Raw genomic sequence first — 18,451 nt, 5'->3', positions numbered from 1 at the left:
ACATTGACAGTCAAACAGAATCTGCTATATAAAGCAGTGAGCATGCACTTTTAACAAACTGAACATTATCACGCGTTAGTGCAGATGCTAATAGAGTTATTGTATTATTATTCAAAACAAGGGGTGTTGCCAAATTGTCTTTCTTTTACTAAAGTTAGTGTAGATCAAATTACTAAAATGCTAGAAGAGCTTCAAGTGTCTAAGTCGACTAGGCGGAACGATATTCCAGATAGATTTTTAAGAGATGCTGCAGATATTATAGCTCCAAATATTACATTTACTGTTAATGTTTCCTTGGAAAATGGTATAGTCCCATCTGATATGAAGTTTGCCAAAATCCTTTCATTACTCAAAAAAGGAAATAGATACGACCCTGGAAATTGTCATCCAATCCCCATTCTTAGTGTGGCCTCAAAAAGTTTAGAGAAAATTGTGTATAGACAGATGTATGAATATGAGTAGTTTAATTTATGATTTTCAATTAGGTTTTAGGAGATCTTATAGTTCTTTACTAATTAACCCAGCTGCTGTGATGTCTGTTCATCAAAGAACAAAAGGAAAAAAAGAGGAAATCAATAACTTTTGTAGCTTTAAGGGTTCACCTATATTTCATTTAGAATTTAGTTTTTGATAAATTTATTCAATTTCTGCCTATTTCCTACTTGCTGAATGTTGGTGGGATACAAGTGAATTTAGATAAGGAGCTTTCTAAGGTAAGAAACTGTCTTTCTGTCTTTCAATAAATTGACAAGGTTAGTTTTAGGGTTTAGTCATTTTATCCTTGTTGATGTTTCCCATTTTAAGCATCTTGATTGGTTACCCATAGAAAGCAGATTAGAACACATTAAATTAAAAATGGTATATAAGATTATCAATAATAGAGCACCTTCATATTTTAATGCACTTTTCTCTAGGGTAAATCAGCTACATTGTTATACCTTGCATCATGTTTCATACCGATCACAAGTGCAGTATGGAGTACCTCAAGGCTCAGTACTAGAACCGCTGCTTTTTAAACTGTATTTGAACTGAAGTTGCAAGATGACATCATTTTAAATATTCTGGGGCACAAGTGTGGAACAAGTTACCTCTGGATATTAAAGTTATTTTGAATATGGTTAGTTTTAGTTTAAAAGCTAAAAGTTGGCTCTTAAGTAGGTTGTTTTGTCGATGAATTTGTATTACGTCTTGTGGTTGTTTGTGATTGTACATTTTTGTAAAAAGAGGCTCAGTTTCTCTCTGGGAAGCGGCGGTTCGTCGTCTTTCAGGAAAGTCTGTATTGTTGTTGGGACTGATGGGAAGCAGATGAATGAATCGAGCGCACACACCCATCACTGTTCTGCTGTTATGTCACAGGTCTACAGAAAGACAGAGCTGTTTCCTCACAGATTCTAAATCACAATAGTGAAGCATCGGAAACTCACTGCTGTGTAGCAGAGGGAATGGAGATATTAACAAGATATCATCTGTCATTATTAGTGACAACAGGAAGTGCAGAGTTAAATAAGATTTTACAGAAATCACCTTCTGGGTTACCAAAAAAAAACCAACAAAAAAAACAATGTAATAATAATAGTAATAATAATAATAATTAAAGGAAAGAATAAATAGAGAAGTAAAAATTTAAATAAATTAAAGCATTATATAAATATAACTTTTAAATAATATGAGTGTATATATATTTTAGATATTATATTTATAAGTGTATTATATAATAAATTTAATTTTATATTTCTGGAAATTGTTACCATGCTAGAAGTAATATATTTAAATAAATGAACGAATAAAAGCAGAAACAAATAAAAATAAAAGTATTTTATTTGATGAATAAATAAACACTTTTAAATTAGATAAGTTTATGTATTTAATATATATTATATATTCTTATGAACACATATTATATTATATATTTAATTTTACATTTCTGGAAATTGTTATCATTTTAGTGATGATATATTTAAATAAATGAATAAATACAGAAAAAAATATAAATAAAATATTATACATATACAATATCGGCACCCTTGGTAAATATGATCAAAGAAGGCTGTGAAAATTAATCTGCATTTTTAATCCTTTTGATCTTTTATTTTAAAAAATTCACCCTTTTATTCAATACATTTAGAAACCTCCATTTGCCAGTTTAACAGCTCTAAATGTTCTCCTATAATGCCTGATGAGGTTAGAGACACCTGACAAGAGATCAGAGACCATTCCTTCATCCAGAATCACTCCAGACCCTTTAGATTCACAGCTTCTTCTCTTCAGGTCACTCATGTTCTACAGGGTTCAGGTCAGAGGACTGGAATGACCAGCAGAAGCTTGGTTTTGTGCTCAGTGACCCATTTTTGTGATGTTTTTGAGGTTTGTGTTTGGATTATTGTACGGTTGGAAGATCCAAACATGGCTCATTATAAGATTTCTAACAGAGTCAGTCACTTATTGATTTTTTATCTGTTGGTATTTGATAGAATCCATGATGCCATGCGTCTAAACAAGATGTCCAGGACCTCCAGCAGAAATATAGGCCCACAACATCAAAAATACAGCAGTATATTTCATTGTACACATGGGGCACCAAACCCATCTTGAGTGTTTGCTACTAAAAAGCTCATTTTTTAGTTTCGTCTGACCATAGAAGCCAGTCCCATTTGAAGTTCCAGTCGTGTCTGATAACTGAATATGCTGGAGTTTGTTTTTGGATGAGCGAGGAGAATTTTTCTTGAAACCCTCCCAAACAACATGTGCTGATGTAGGTGCTGTTTGACGATTATTTTTTAAGGTTTTCTGACCCCGAGACTCAACTATTTTCTGCAATTCTCCAGCTGTGGTCCTTGGAGAGTCTTTAGCCGCTCAAACTCTCCTTCTCACCGTGCATTAGGACGATATAGACACACGTCCTCTTCCAGGCAGTTTCCTAACATTTTATGTTGATTGGAAATTCTTAATTATTGCCTGATGGTGGAAATGGGAATTTTTTTTCTCCCTCCTAGAAAAACCCCAGGCTGCTGACTTCAACACTCTTCTCACTTCATTTGACCTCAAGCGAGTGACTACTATGGCTACTCACAAATCAAGTAACCAACTGGACCTCATCTACACACGTTACTGCTCCACTGACAACACACTAGTTACTCCACTGCACACCTCAGACCACTTCCTTATCACTTCTAACCTCACACTAACTCCGGACACAGCACATACTCCCTCACAGGTCACCTTTCGCCGTAACCTACGCTCTCTCTCTCCCTCTTGCCTTTCCTCAATGGTTTCATCTGCACTTCCTTCACCCTCTCAGTTTTCAGCACTGGACACAAACACTGCTACTGACACTCTTTGCTCCACTCTAACATCTTGCTTAGACAACTTTTGCCCCCTTTCATCCAGACCAGCACGCACTACCCCCTCTGCCCCCTGGCTGTCTGATGTTCTCCGTGAACATCGCGCTAAACTAAGGGCTGCAGAGAGGAAATGGCACAAATCAAAAAACTCTGCTGACCTTAATGCGTATCAGTCACTCCTCTCTTCCTTCTCTGCAAACGTCTCCTCGGCTAAATCGACATACTACCACAACAAAATCAACAACTGTTCTGACTGTCGCACACTTTTCAAAACTTTCTCTTCTCTGTCCTCCTCCCCCTCCTCCTTCATCAACTCTTACAGCTGATGACTTTGCAATTTTCTTCACAAATAAAACAAGAACCATCAGTGACCAATTCCTCACATCACAAACTGATAACTTCATACTGACTAACACACACTCTCTCACCTCCTTCTCTCCTCTCCCGGAGACGGAAGTTTCAGAACTCATCCTTTCCAATCATCCCACTACTTGTCTGCTAGATCCTATCCCCACTCACCTCCTTCAGGCCATTTCTTCTTCGGTCATACCTGCGCTTACTCACATTATCAACACCTCTCTTCACACTGGTACATTTCCAACAGCATTTAAGCAGGCCCGGGTAACCCCACTGCTTAAAAAACCCTCTCTAAATCCAGCACTTTTAGAACACTACAGACCGGTATCCCTTCTTCCATTCATTGCAAAGACTCTTGAGCGAGTTGTGTTCAACCAACTCTCTTTGTTTCTTGCACAGAACAATCTTCTGGACAACAACCAATCTGGCTTCAGAAGCGGCAACTCTACTGAGACTGCCCTACTCTCGGTTACAGAGGCCCTGAGACTGGCAAGAGCGGCTTCCAAATCCTCTGTACTCATCTTACTGGACCTGTCTGCTGCTTTTGACACAGTTAACCACCAGATCCTCCTGTCCACTCTCAGAAAGATGGGCATCTCAGGAACCGCGCTCCTGTGGTTCGAGTCTTACCTCTCAGATAGGTCCTTCAGGGTGTCTTGGAGGGGTGAGGTTTCAAAGTCACAAATTCTTGCTACTGGGGTTCCTCAAGGCTCAGTGCTTGGACCACTTGTCTGCACCATCTACATGTCGTCATTAGGATCGGTCATTCAGAAGCATGGCTTTTCTTATCACTGCTATGCTGATGACACTCAACTCTACTTCTCATTCCAACCAGATGATCCGACGGTAGCTGCCCACATTGCAGCCTGTCTGAGTGACATCTCTAAATGGATGAAAGACCATCACCTTCAGCTCAACCTTGCCAAGACAGAACTGCTCGTGGTCTCAGCCAATCCATCACTTCACCACAACTTCTCTATACAGTTGGGTTCGTCAACCATAACTCCTTCCAGGATGGCCAGGAACCTTGGAGTTGTGATCGATGATCAGTTGAGCTTCACAGACCATATTGCTACAACGGCCCGTTCTTGCAGATTCGCCTTATACAACATTAGGAAGATTAGACCCTTCCTGTCGGAGCAAGCCGCACAACTCCTTGTCCAAGCTCTTGTTCTGTCCAGACTGGACTATTGTAATGCTCTCTTGGCAGGCCTTCCCACATGTACTATCAAGCCTCTGCAACTGATCCAGAATGCAGCAGCCAGAGTGGTCTTTAATGAACCAAAGAAAGCTCACGTTACCCCTCTCTTCATCACGTTACACTGGCTACCAATAGCCGCTCGCATCAAATTCAAGGCACTGATGTTTGCCTACAAGACGACAACTAGCACTGCACCAATGTATCTAAACTTACTAGTTCAAACTTATGCACCCTCCAGAAGCTTGCGTTCTGCAAGTGATCGACGCCTTGTGGTGCCATCTCAAAGAGGTAACAAATCCCTCTCACGGACCTTTTCCTGGACTGTGCCCAGCTGGTGGAATGACCTCCCAATCACAATTCGAACAGCTGAATCTTTATCCATTTTCAAAAAACATCTAAAGACGCATCTTTTTCGCCAGCACCTGACCAACTAATACTAACACTTACCTATTCTATCTCTTTAAAAAAAAAAAAAAACCCTAGCTACGTGTACTGTGCTGGGCTAACTGAAACTTGTTATGGCACTTGTATACTGCTGCACTCTCGATGGTCTTATTGCTTCTATTGTTCTCATATTGTACGTCGCTTTGGATAAAAGCGTCTGCTAAATGATTAAATGTAATGTAAAATGTAATTTCATAATGATATTTCCCCCCATTTTAAATTCTTATTATCCAATGAAAGGTTAGATTTTTGTGAATTTTTTAAATGAAAGATCAAAAGGATTAACAATGCAGATTAATTTTCACAGCCTTCTTTGATCATATTTACCAAGGGTGCTGATATTTTTGGCCATGACTGTATATATATATAAATATATATATATATACAGTATATATATATATATATATATATATATATATATATATATATATATGAATAAATGTACATTCTGTGGCCCTTCTACAATCAAACTGCTAACAGATGTCACATTACTCAGTTTATCTGCTAAGTCTTTCGATTAAAAATGACCAAAATGTAAAGAGCTTTTCCCATAAAAGAGTTGAACTATTGATCTGGACGAGGCCAATAAAAGAGTGAACGTCATGAAATCCTGATAAAGACTGAGAGAGAAACTTACTTTTGATCATGGAGCTCATAAACAGACGCTTTATGTCAGATATGATGTCATAAAGGTCAAAGCCACATATTTAACTGGAAATGACAAAAAGCTGTAGAGTTACACATTACGACACATGAGATTTGAATTAAAAGCAACATTTAGGTTGATTTAACAGCTTTAATCCATGTACACAAAGTTTGGAATAAATACAATTTGTAATATTTCAGAAAGAAGTCTCTTCTGCTCACCAAAGTTGCCTTCATGTGATCAAAACTACAGTAAAAATAGTGAAATATTTTTTACAATTTAAATCTATGTGAATATGTGTTAAATTGTAATTTATTTCTGTGATGCGCAGCTGTATTTTCAGCATCATTACTGCAGTCTTCAGTGTCACATGATCTTCAGAAATCATTCTAATATGCTGATTTACTGCTCAACAAACATTTCTGATTATTATCAATGTTGAAAACAGTTGTGCTGCACAATATTTTTGTGGAAACTGTGATACATTTTATTTTTCAGGATTCACAGATGAATAGAAAGTTCAAAATAGCAGCATTTAGTTGAAACAGAAACATTATAAATGTCTTTACTGTCACTTTTGATCAGTTGAATACAGTACCGCCGCTCCCTGTACGCAGAGTACGCAGTTTGTGTAGGGCACCAACTCCCAGGTGCTCAAAAAAACGTGACGCGCCATTCCCGCATCCGCGACCACTTGCGCCTCATGTTTGCAGCTGAATGCATCATAATTGATGGACAACGATGTCCGTTACACTGTTACACTTACAGGACGATCATATCCTTGTTTAATAGGCTATTGACCAAACATTTACTTCAAATATCCACTTAATTTTTCATTTTTGGCCACCTTTTTGCTATAGATGACACAGCCTCTATAATTTCTTCAACAAAAAAACATGTGGACATCACAACCCTTACAAAAATTAACCATGGATTTATCGTAGTAAAACTGCTTAATTTTCTTTTGCGTGATCTCTGAATGCTTGAGACCATAAAATCAATCAGACAACTGTATTACTGCCGGAGGTAAGTGTCTAGAGCTACAATTGGAATTTGTAAATAATACAATTTAATTGCAATTTATTTACTTTTATATTTAAAGTTCTATTCTGACCCCTATATTAGGTGTTTTTTTTTGTTGTTTACTTCCATAATGTTTAAGGGAGGGGGCACACATTTGGCCGGCAGCGGCCCGGATTGAATGCATCCTTGATGAACAGAAGTATTCATTTCTGTAAAGTGTTCTGTGAGTGGAGTGTGGTTGATTCTGTCAGTGAGTTTTAATCAGTCAGTGTGTTGAGGTGTGTGTGTGTGTGTGTGTGTGGCGGAGGGGGTTAATGAATGTCTGTAATGTGGTTTTATGAACTGGTTCATCTCGTCTGTCGGATGTAAACTGATCTGTTTGTGTCTCCATCACTCAAGCGCTCCGGTTCTGTCTGCTTGATGGAGCTTTTCTCTCATGGAGGTGAATTTCTCCACCCTTTTAGTTCAGCGAGTGAGTGTGTGACGGTTATGGGGCTCGACCATTCATCTGCTTGCACACCTCGACTCCTGCTTTTCCAGAATTGAGCAACACTTCAGGAATGACAGCAACAAACACACACTCTCTCTCACACACACACAGACACACGCACACACACACACACACACGCACTCTCTCTCTCACACACACGCCCATGTGCACACGCACACTTACACTCACACACACATACACATATACAGTGAGGAAAATAAGTATTTGAACACCCTGCTATTTTGCAAGTTCTCCCACTTAGAAATCATGGAGGGGTCTGAAATTGTCATCGTAGGAGCATGTCCACTGTGAGAGACATAATCTAAAAAAAAAAAAATCCAGAAATCACAATGTATGCTTTTTTAACTATTTATTTGTATGATACAGCTGCAAATAAGTATTTGAACACCTGAGAAAATCAATGTTAATATTTGGTACAGTAGCCTTTGTTTGCAATTACAGAGGTCAAACGTTTCCTGTAGTTTTTCACCAGGTTTGCACACACTGCACACAGATCTTCTCTAGATCAGTCAGGTTTCTGGCCTGTCGCTGAGAAACACGGAGTTTGAGCTCCCTCCAAAGATTCTCTATTGGGTTTAGGTCTGGAGACTGGCTAGGCCACGCCAGAACCTTGATATGCTTCTTACAGAGCCACTCCTTGGTTATCCTGGCTGTGTGCTTCGGGTCATTGTCATGTTGGAAGACCCAGCCTCGACCCATCTTCAATGCTCTAACTGAGGGAAGGAGGTTGTTCCCCAAAATCTCGCAATACATGGCCCCAGTCATCCTCTCCTTAATACAGTGCAGTCGCCTGTCCCATGTGCAGAAAAACACCCCAAAGCATGATGCTACCACCCCATGCTTCACAGTAGGGATGGTGTTCTTGGGATGGTACTCATCATTCTTCTTCCTCCAAACACGTTTAGTGGAATTATGACCAAAAAGTTCTATTTTGGTCTCATCTGACCACATGACTTTCTCCCATGAGTCCTCTGGATCATCCAAATGGTCATTGGCAAACTTAAGTCGGGCTGGACATGTGCTGGTTTAAGCAGGGGAACCTTCCGTGCCATGCATGATTTCAAACCATGACGCCTTAGTGTATTACCAACAGTAACCTTGGAAACGGTGGTCCCAGCTCTTTTCAGGTCATTGACCAGCTCCTCCCGTGTAGTTCTGGGCTGATTTCTCACCTTTCTTAGGATCATTGAGACCCCACGAGGTGAGATCTTGCATGGAGCCCCAGTCCGAGGGAGATTGACAGTCATGTTTAGCTTCTTCCATTTTCTAATGATTGCTCCAACAGTGGACGTTTTTTCACCAAGCTGCTTGGCAATTTCCCCGTAGCCCTTTCCAGCCTTGTGGAGGTGTACAATTTTGTCTCTAGTGTCTTTGGACAGCTCTTTGGTCTTGGCCATGTTAGTAGTTGGATTCTTACTGATTGTATGGGGTGGACAGGTGTCTTTATGCAGCTAACGACCTCAAACAGGTGCATCTAATTTAGGATAATAAATGGAGTGGAGGTGGATATTTTAAAGGCAGACTAACAGATCTTTGAGGGTCAGAATTCTAGCTGATAGACAGGTGTTCAAATACTTATTTGCAGCTGTATCATACAAATAAATAGTTAAAAAATCATACATTGTGATTTCTGGATTATTTTTTTTAGATTATGTCTCTCACAGTGGACATGCACCTACGATGACAATTTCAGACCCCTCCATGATTTCTAAGTGGGAGAACTTGCAAAATAGCAGGGTGTTCAAATACTTATTTTCCTCACTGTATATATACACTGTGTGCAGAATTATTAGGCAAGTTGATATTCTGGTCATATTTTTTTTGCCAAGAACATTTTACCAATTACAAACCACATCAATCTTAATAACCACTATTGATTTTGTATTTAATCACAAGTTATATATAATTGTCCATGAAGGCTGAAAACTCCTTATTTCAGGTGTGCTGAATTATTAGGCAGGTTTTCTTTTTTCTTTCTATTTTCTTTCTATTTCTTGCCAGGAACGTTGCTATGCAGTTACTAAGGTACTCATAGTTGTAATAAGGATGTTGCTAGGGTATCTAAGTGGTTGCCAGGGTGTTGCTATGAAGCTACTTGTAATATCTTTTGTGTTGCGCTTTGCAACACTTGCTATGCTGTTGAGTTTGGAGTGGTTGCTAATGCATTTTTATGTGGTTGCTAAGTGGTTGCCAGGGCGTTGCTATGTGGTTACTAAGTAAAAAAAAAAAATGCCCATGAGAAGGATGCAATAATAGAATTAGCAAAGTTAAGGCATGACCACTGGCCAGCGAAATGCTCATTGGGTCAGCAGGGTCAGAAAAAACAGGTGGAGAAGTAAAGACACGTTAACTGCAGAAGAATTAAGAATTAAGGTGAAGAATTAGGTGAGAAACCATCAGGAACCATTTAGTCTCCAGCACCATCATTTTCCAGAACTGCAAGCTTCCTGGAGTCTCCAGAAGTGCAAGGTGTCAGGTTCTCAGAGACCTTGCTTGGGTAAAAAATGCTAAAAAAATATCCCTCACTTAATATGAATAACATGCTGAAGTGTTGTGAAATACATGAAGACTGATTTTGTATAGGCTTTATGGACGGATAAGTTGAGAGTGACTCTTGAAGGACCAGCATCACATCCTCTTGTGCCACTGTTTGAAGAATTTATCTTCCAGAATCTGGCAGTACGTTTTAGGAGCTCTCACTTTTGGTTTCTCACCTAATTCTTCACCTTAATTCTTAATTCTTATGCAGTTAACGTGTCTTTTCTTCTCCACCTGTTTTTTCTGACCCTGCTGACCCAATGAGCATTTCGCTGCCCAGTGGTCATGCCTTAACTTTACTAATTCTATTATTGCGTCCTTCTCATGGGCATTTAATTTTTTTATTTTTTAAGAAATTTTGGCTCATTTTATCTGTAAAAGAAAACCTGCCTAATAATTCAGCACACCTGAAATAAGGAGTTTTTGACTTTCAGCCTTCATGGACAATTATATGTAACTTAGAAATGATTAAATACAAAATCAATAGTAGTTATTAAGATTGATGTGGTTTGGAATTGGTAAAATGTTCTTGGCAAAAAAATATGACCAGAATATCAACTTGCCTAATAATTTCTAAGTGAACAAATGATTTCGAAGTGTTTTCACATGATCGCTGTGTGTAGGTCATCATCAGTAAATGAGTGTGGCATTAAAATGGCAGTGTCTAAATTGCCAAATTAAACATAAGAGCTGTTAGTTTCTAAAGATGTGTGTAATGTAGAGAACTGTTTAGTTTTGCAAAAAGTTTTTTTTACAATATCAAACTGAGTTTAAAGCATGTAATGTGTTTATAGTTTGAATGAATGAGATTGAGAATGAGCTTTATTGCCAGGTATGTTTACACATACAAGGAATTTGTTATAGTGACGTAGCTCCACAGTGCAACAGAAAGACAGCAACAGGACACAGATAATAAAAGAATAATATACAAATATACAAAATAGACAATGTACAAAATAGCAAAAACACAATATATAATATAGACAATTATATATGTACAGGTATGGTATGTGCAAATTCGAAATGTAAATAAGTATGTGTTAAATAAATAATGTACAGGTGAATCTCAATAATTTAGAATGTCGTGGAAAAAAACATTTATTTCAGTAATTTAACTAAAATTGTGAAACTCGTGTGTTAAATAAATTCTTTGGTTCTTTTAATTGTGATGATTTAGGCTCACATTTAACAAAAACCCACCAATTCACTATCTCAACAAATTAGAATACTTCATAAGATTTATTATAAGATTTTTAACATTTTTAGTGAATTATTGGCCTTCTGGAAAGTATGTTCATTTACTGTATATGTACTCAATACTTGGTTGGGGCTCCTTTTGCTTTAATTACTGCCTCAATTTTTCGTGGCATGGAGTCGATCAGTCTGTGGCACTGCTCAGGTGTTATGAGAGCCCAGGTTGCTCTGATAGTGGCCTTCAGCTCATCTGCATTGTTGGGTCTGGTGTCTCTCATCTTCCTCTTGACAATACCCCATAGATTCTCTATTGGGTTCAGGTCAGGTGAGTTTGCTGGCCAATCAAGCACAGTAACACTATGGTCATTGAACCAGCTTTTGGTATCTTTGGCAGTGTGGGCAGGTGCCAAGTCCTGCTGGAAAATGAAATCAGCATCTCCATAAAGCTTGTCAGCAGAAGGAAGCATGACGTGCTCTAAAATTTCCTGGTAGATCGTTGTACCAATGATTCGCTCAGCAGTCCAGACTACCCTCTGTAGTCTTCTGAGGTCAGGTTTGGTAGCTGAGCTGAACCAGACAGTTATTGAAGTGCAGAGGACGGATTCAATGATGGCGGAGTAGAACTGTTTCAGCAGCTCCTGTGGCAGGTTGAACTTCCTCAGCTGGCGAAGGAAGTACAACCTCTGCTGGGCCTTTTTCACAATGGAGTCTATGTGAGTGTCCCACTTCAGGTCCTGAGAAATTGTGGTGCCCAGGAACCTGAATGTCTCCACTGCAGTCACAGTGCTGTCTATGATGGTGAGTGGGGGGAGAGCAGGGGGGTATCTCCTGAAGTCCACAATCATCTCCACAGTTTTGAGCGTGTTGAGCTCCAGGTTGTTAAGACTGCACCAGACAGCCAGCTCCTTAACCTCCTGTCTGTAAGCAGACTCGTCACCGTCCTGAATGAGGCCAATCAGAGTGGTGTCGTCTGCAAGCTTCAGGAGCTTGACAGAGGGGTCTTTAGATGTGCAGTCGTTGGTGTAGAGGGAGAAGAGCAGTGGGGAGAGAACAGAGCCCTGGGGGACACCAGTGCTGATCGTACGGGTGCTGGATGTTTATTTTCCCAGCTTCACTAGCTGCTGCCTGTCTGTCATGAAGCTGGTGATCCACTGACAGACGGAGGTGGGGACGGAGAGCTGGGTTAGTTTGGGCTGGAGGAGTGATGGGATGATGGTGTTAAAGGCGGAGCTGAAGTCTATAAACAGGATCCTCACATAAGCCCCTGGTCTGTCCAGATGCTGCAGAACATAATGCAGTCCCATGTTGACTGCATCGTCCACAGACCTGTTTTGCAGACATGGCCTAAATATTAGGAATATGAGTGAATGGTTTAACTAAGTATCACTTTTAGTGTCTAAACAATTAAAAATAAAAATGTAACACACACACACACACACTCTCTCTCTCTCTCTCTCACTTTCTCACACACACACACACACACACACACACACACTCTCTCTCTCTCTCTCACACACACACACACCTTGTTGCTCGGTTCAGATGTTTTGGTCGAATCTGACGGCTAATAAAATGATTTAGTGCGCAAACAGGCTGAGTCTACGCTTCCTCACGTGTGCGTCTGTAAACATTCATATCAATATATCAAGCGCATTTTATGGCTCTGATATTGTTCCCCATAACCAAACCCACTGACCCGCTTAGATCAATCTCATCAACAAACATTTATCCACTAAACAAGGTAGCAATACTCTAGAAACACACTCAAAGTTTAACGTCATGGTAAGATTAATAAATAAATGAGTTTGAGAAAGTTTGATCTATCTATCTATCTATCAGTAGAAAATGTGAATTGTTAGCATTAGCATTGCATCTACAATCATTTAGGCTGCCTGTCAAGTTGAATGCTGATGAATGTTTCCTAGCATGAAGGATTTCTGGTTCCCATTTGTCAGTGACATCATAAAGCAGCAAACAACAGTTACAAGAGAAATGCTTTAATGGATATTCATAAAATATCTATAATTATAACCTATTTATAGTTTGAGCTGCAAAAACTCAAACAAACATCCCGCTAGCACACGTGTTTCGCTAAACTGAGTGCTACGACTATGAAAACAACTACAGTAAAAAGTTTAATGAAGTGGCTAAATAAAGTTTTTACGCTAATCTATTAAATGTTTTGGACCAGAATGTCAACAGACACTTTTTGGACATTTGTGCTATTTTCTGCCGTATGCATACTGTGCACACTAAATTGGTCAAAATGTGCAGAACACAACAACTGTATCCCACAATGCAATGCACGTGTGTGATGAATGAATCGTTCTTTTATCAACTCATTATTTGATAAGATTGACAAAACATGCACAAAATAGGATTAAAATAATGTTTTAATGAGGTCATTGAGACAATATTCAAAATAACACATATTCTTAACCCAGCTAACAGGGAACCTTCTCACAACATTCTCACAATGTTTTGTATAAATATATATTCATATATATTCATATGATTACTCATATTTGAGATAAACGTTCTCATAACGTTAACATTATATGGACATTACAAGAATGTTGTTCTGGTAAAGCGTTTTCATATTCCTGCAAAAATGTTCTTAGAATATTAAAAATAAACATTCAAATAACGTTATATTTGGGCTGAAAATAATGTTAGTAGAATGCTGTAAGAAACATTTAAAAAACATTTCAAAGCAACGTTCCCACAACATTTTTTATGTGTTAGCTGTTAGGCATTAAAGATCACATACAGAAGAGTTAGCATTATGCTGATGTTTTGCAGTTTGATGATGTGATATCACAGTGATATCTTGATATGAAAACAAACGCGAGCGAGTGAATTGACGAATTGACGTTTTTACATGGAGCGGCGTCGTGTGTGTTAGTGTGTTACACAGTCACACGGTCGTTAAGTAATTTAGGTCAGCGCTCTTCCAGTAATCATTGGACTGTGTGTCAACAAGCTTTTCCATTGCATTCTGACGCGTCTCACTGACTGTAAGTCATCAGTTTATCATTCAAACACGTCACGTGCTAGCAATCGCCGATTAGCAAAGCATCACAGTGCAGCTCGATGCTCAACGCTCTTTTGTTAGATTCAGACTGTATGAGTCAGGGTCAAAGGTCGTGTGTCTGAGTTTAATATTAAGTCATTAAAGTCAGTGGAAGTGAACGGTAAACACGGGCGGAGCCGCGGCACAGTACGGTAAACGCGCTTTATCAGCCAGATAACAGCTAAACGATACACGTGAGGGCATGCTGGGTAACCCATGAGCGATTGGCACACTGATATTGTTTTGAATCAAGCTGTTGTTACAGTAAGATATCAATGTTGGTTGATTGCTCTTCCCATGATGCTCCAGGATGACCCGGCGTTCACTCGCAACGTGTGCTGCCGCTGCATCCCGGTTAGCATACTGCTAATATAGAATAAAAAGTGCCAAGATACAAATTTAAGAGTTTCAGTATCATTTAGATTCTATTATAGTTTTTACAAATATTTTGAATTTAAATGTGTTTAAATTTGAGCTAGTTTTAGTAATTTTGTTGCCTGTTTTTGTCTTTTAAAGTTTTTTTTTTAATACTTACATTTGCATTTAGTGATTTAGCAGATGCTTTTATCCAAAGCGACTTACAAATGAGGACAATAGAAGCAATCAACGAGCAATAATACACAAGTGCTATAACAAGTCTCAGTTAGCTTAACGCAGTACACGTAGCAACAGATAGAGTAGAAAAATAATACAGCAAGCTAGTGTTAGAGGCCTTTGTTTGGCTTTTTGTTAATTGTATAATAAATAAAAAGAAAACAAAAAGAATAAAAAGATTAGAGAAGCTAGTGTTAGTTGTTTTTTTTTTTTTAAAGAAAAGCAAGCAGTTAGTAAATGAATAGAGTGCAAGTCTAAAAGGGGCACGTTTTTTAAAGAATAGAATTAGAATAGAGAGTGCTAGAATTAGAGAGTCGGATAAAGATGGAAGAGATGTGTTTTTAGCTGATTCTTGAAGATGGTTAAGGATTGAGTTGGGCAGGTCATTCCAGCAGGAGGAACATTTAATGTAAAAGTCCGTTAAAGTGATTTTGTGTCTCTTTGGGATGAACAATAAAGTGACGTTCACTTGCAGAACACAAGCGTCTAGAGGCACATAAGTCTGGAGTAATGAATTCAGGTAAAGGCAGTGATGTAGTGGAGGGTATATGCAGGTATATGGCATATACCCACTTCTTTATCAGTCGGCATTCCGTATACCCACTTCTACATCCCCTCTGATGCGCGTTCTGCACTAGCCAAATCATGACAGCCCAGCATATGAGTAACTAATGCAATCGCATGTGAATAAATGCAAATATTTCCTAAAAACATCCAGAAAAGACAGTGATGCGGTCAGGAACGAGACGTGAACTCTCATGCAGTGTATGTTTCATTTACAGGCTACTCGAAGCCGGATGGTGCTCTCGCGCCGAAAGTCCAAAACGCCAAAGCTATCTCTACTGTAGCTAAGCTGAATAAAAAGAAACGTGAAGACAGTAAACACATGATTGCGACAATGTGGTTTGTGTGTGTTTTTCCAAGTCATTTCCAGGTAATAAAAAAAGCATCTGATTCTGAATGATGCAGTGCTAAGTAGGGTAATTGATAGCATTTATTACACTTGCCAATAGATACTAGGCTATAAAATATATTCTGCCTTATTCTGTGATAAAAATGGGGAAAAAATTTAGTATATAGGCTAAACAAATCCTAAAATTGTCATTAAGAAAATACAGGAAACATATTTTTATTAAATTAAGAGTATACCCACTTCTCCAGGCACCACTACACCACTGGGTAAAGGGGTGCATAGCCAGTGGTTTTGTAGGCAAACATTAATGCCTTGAATTTGATTGAATTTAATTGGTTGCCAGTGCAAATTAATAAACAGAGGTGTGACGTGCATTCTTTTCGGCTCATTAAAAATTAATCTTGCTGCTGCGTTCTGGATTTAATTGTAAAGGTTTGATGGAACTGGCTGGAAGACCTGCCAAGAGAGCATTGCAATAGTCCAGTCTGTACACAACAAGAGCCTGAACAAGGAGTTGTGAAGCATGCTCCGAAAGAAAGGGCCTGATCTTCTTGATGTTGAATAAAGCAAATCTGCAGGACTGGACAGTTTTAGCAATGCTGTCTGAGAAAGTCAGCAGATCATCAATCATAACTCAAGGTTTCTGGCTGTTTTTGAAGGAGTTATGGTTGATGTGCCTAACTGGATGGTGAAATTGTGATGAAGTGATGGGTTTGCTGGAACCACGAGCAGTTCTGTCTTGGCTCAAGGTTGAGTTGAAGGTGATGGTCCTTTATCCAGCAAGAAATGTCTGTTAGACAAGCTGAGATGCGAGCAGCTATCGTCGATCATCAGGATGGAATGAGAGGTAGAGTTGAGTGTCATCAGCAGAGCAGTGATATGAAAAGCCATGTTTCTGAATGACAGAACATAGTGATGCCATGTAGACAGAGAAGAGAAGTGGTCCAAGAACTGAGCCCTGAGGCACACCAGTAGTTAGATGTTGTGACTTGGACACCTCACCTCTCCAAGATACTGTACCTTGAAGGACCTATTTGAGAGGTCAAGTCAAGTCAAGTCACCTTTATTTATATAGTGCTTTTAACAATACAGATTGTGTCAAAGCACTTAACAGTATCAAATTGGAGGATAGAGTGTCAGTAATGTATAATGATAAGATTAAACACTCAATTTTCAGTTAAAGGCATTTCATTATTGAATTCAGAGATGTCATTGTCTAGCTCAGTTTAGTTTAAATAGTATCTGTGCAATCAAATCGGTGATAATCGCTAGAAATTAAGTGTCCCCAACTGAGCAAGCCAGAGGCGACAGCGGCAAGGAACCAAAACTCCCTCTGTGACAGAATGGAGAAAAAAAAAAACCTTGGGAGAAACCAGGCTCAGTCGGGGGGCCAGTTCTCCTCTGACCAGACGAAACCCGCAGTTCAAAAGTTTATATTTCTATTTTTATTTTGTTGCAATTTCTAACAATAATAGTATTATGTAGTTAGGTATTTTATTATATTTTTAGTTATTTTGTTATATTTTTAGTTTTATTGTATTTTAATCGAGGTCTTCACTGGGGATATGTCTCTGGGGCTAATACTCAAACCACTGGAGTGCAGTTTCTGAGATGCCTTTTGCCAATAGGGTTGACAGGAGGATCTGGTGGTTAACTGTGTCAAAAGCAGCGGACAGATCCAGCAAGATTAGTATTATATTAATAAAACTAATATGACTATTATAGTTTTTATTAATAGTTTGAATTAGTTTCGATTAACATTTTCATTTAAATTTAAGCAATTTTTTTATAGTTTATCTTGAATTGTTTTATATTTTTATTTAAATTTTGTAGTAATTTTGCTCCATGTTTGTCAAATTTTTGACTATATTTAAAGTTAAAAAAAAAATTATATAGTTTTTATTAATATTTTGAATTAGTTTACTTTTATATTTCTCATTTTCATTTACATTTTAGTGGATGTTTTAGTAATTTCTTTGCATGTTTTTATAATTTTTAATATTTTTACTAACTAGTTTACTAACTAGTTTAATTAGTTGAATTATATATTTGTTTTAGTAATCTTGAGTATTTTTGTCAGTTTTATACATTTTATTTTTTTTATTATGACTAGTGTAGATTTTATTAATATTTTGAATTACATTTTTATTTTTATATTATCTATTTTCATTTTAGTTAAAGTTTTAGTAATTTAATTGTGTTTTTGTCATATTTATTAGTTTTCTTGGCAACTAGCTGAAATAATTTTTTATAATCCATTTCAATTAACATTTATTTCAAGTAATTACTTATTTTTATGGTTCTAGATTTAGTAAACTCCTATAAACCCCTTTGTTTATGTTAGCACTAGCTAAATCAATTCAGCTTAAAAGTCAAAATGATGCAACGTTCAGGTTTGCAAACTTGCACTAAAATGAAAATAGTCAAAAGTACCTCCTCATCTCTATACCGCAAGGGGTTGTGGGTAAAAAAAAACAAAAACGTGAACAGATGCACAAAAATCCTGCAGAAATTATACAGGCCTTCCATTTAACAAAACATACTACTCTGAATCTAGTACACTATGAAGTGCAGACAGTATGTGAGTGAAAACGCAGTCAGAATGTGTTTATGTTA

Source organism: Onychostoma macrolepis, chromosome 22 (assembly GCF_012432095.1).
Source record: "Onychostoma macrolepis isolate SWU-2019 chromosome 22, ASM1243209v1, whole genome shotgun sequence".
Classification (NCBI taxonomy): domain Eukaryota; kingdom Metazoa; phylum Chordata; class Actinopteri; order Cypriniformes; family Cyprinidae; genus Onychostoma; species Onychostoma macrolepis.
The sequence above is the reverse complement of the archived record's forward strand: the minus strand, read 5'-3'. Positions refer to the sequence as shown.